This window comes from Miniopterus natalensis, chromosome 13 (assembly GCF_054644295.1).
Source record: "Miniopterus natalensis isolate mMinNat1 chromosome 13, mMinNat1.hap1, whole genome shotgun sequence".
Taxonomy (NCBI): domain Eukaryota; kingdom Metazoa; phylum Chordata; class Mammalia; order Chiroptera; family Miniopteridae; genus Miniopterus; species Miniopterus natalensis.
Window position 1 is genome coordinate 2545973 of NC_142093.1, and position 2146 is coordinate 2548118.

Below are 2146 nucleotides of genomic sequence, written 5' to 3' on the forward strand. Positions count from 1 at the left end.
AGCCGATGAATGACTGTCTCATCACTGATGTTTCTCTCTCTCTCTTCCTCTCTCTGAAATTGATATATATTTAAGGGAAAAAAAGTCATAAAAAGTGGAGGGAAAAATGTAGGGCCAAACTGGCCTAAAGACAGAAAAATGGTTGGAGCCCAGCCAGTGTGGCTCAGTGGTTGAGCATCGACCTATGAACCAGAAGATCACGGTTCGATTCCCGGTCAGTCAGGGCACATGCCCGGGCTGTGGGCTCCATCCCCAGTAGGGGGCGTGCAGAAGGCAGCTGATCAATGATTCATCATCGATGTTTCTGTCTCTCTCCCTTCCTCTCTCTGAAATCAATAAAAACATTAAAAGAAAAAAAAGTGGGTAGAGGCTGAAAGTCAAGAAGCCAGAAATCCAGAGAGAAAAGTAGGCACCAAGTCTGGGTTTGCCTGGGCCAATCCCTAATGGCCGAGAATATGGGCTCCAACTGGGTTGCACAGGTGGGGCTCTGGCCATCGAGCCCGAGGCCCACTCAAGGTGGCAGGTGCAGGGGGCTGGAGGGCCTTGTGGTTGAGCGAGGGCTCTGGTTCCTGCGATTGTTTCACTTCACGTGTTCTTGGGTCTGCTCTGGGCACGGTGGGGACTGGGGTCAAAGCAGCTGCAAAACTCCTAGAGGAGTCAGCTGTTCCCAGCATCTGGAAACTCACCTGGGTCCTTCTCTGATTGTGATTGTCAGGTGGCAGCTGACTTCTGCCTCTTCCTTTCTCATTTTTTAAAATATTTTTTTAATTGATTTCAGAGAGAGGAAGGGAGAGGGAGATAGAAACACCAACGATGAGAGAGAGTCATTGATCGGCTGCCTCCTGGATGCACCCTGCTGGGGATTGAGCCTGCAACCCGGGCATGTGCCCTGACTGGGAATTGAACTGTGACCTCCTGGTTTATAGGTTGACACCTGGCAGTGCCAATGAGCCTTCCTATTCCACTTGTTCCTTGGATAATAAGCTTAGCCTCAAAGCCAAAGGAGAAAGCCCCAATGCTGGTTAAATCTACCGGCCTGGGCTGTCTGCTCCCCCAAACCTCCAGTCAGATGTTGCACTAACATCGTCCAGCTCAGTAAGGCCGTTTGCATCCAGACAACGGTGACTAATAGAAACCTACCTTTACACTGGCAAGGAGGGTCTTTGGTAAGCAACATTACTTTTGTTTGCACAGGGGAATGGAGCGCATCTTGTGTTCCTTTCGGGGAGCCTGGTTTGTTTCCCCCAGATAGCACTTCCTGGGGCTCCCAGACATAAGAAGCGCCAGCTGTAGTTCATCCCAGAGGCTCCCTGGTCCAACGTTTGCTCACAGTGCACAACCTGCCTTGTTTTTCCCCACCTCCCAGCTCAGAGACAATTTGGTGATGGGGCCACCTGGATTCTAATAACACTCCAAGTAGTCACTTGGGCTTGATGCGTTTGTCCTGGTGCAGGCAGATCCCCACAGCTGGGAGGGCTCCGACTGGCTCTCCCCGCCTCCCCGGTCCGGAAATTAAGGCTGTAATTTTCCACTTGGAGTCCTGGGAATTGGGTTTTTATTGCCAAAGACAAAGGAATGGGTTTCTGGAGTGCTCACTTAGGAAAATAATGCACCCAAGAGAAACCCTGGATGTTTCTAGAAAGGTAGGCAGTAAGTATCTGGGTAGTGTGATCCCCAACTACCTGGGAACACCTGGGGCGGTGGAGAACTCCTGGAGACATCTCTACCAGGCTGCGGTTGACCTGGGCGGACAGGAAGAACCCCTGTACCTTCAGGATCTAATTGCACCCCTTGGAAACAAAGCCCGCAGCCTTCGGGGGGTCTCCATGACACCCGCCCAGTGAGGATATCTGGTCTCAAACTTGCATAATAAACTCAGTTCCATTCGAATAACATTGCTGAGGACCTACTGGTGCCAGGTGGGAGGTGGGGATGGGAAAGGATGCAGGTCACGCGGTCACTGATTTGCCTACTGGTCCTTGATTGAGCCCCGGCTACGTACCAGCTACGGGGCTGGTGTGAGGGATACGAAGAGGAATGGGGAGACCCCTGCCTGCCCGGTGCTCTCCTACTGGGTAGATAGACAGATCCCAACAGAGCCACAGCCCAGAGAAAACTTAAATCAGACTTCGGTCCGATCACTGCC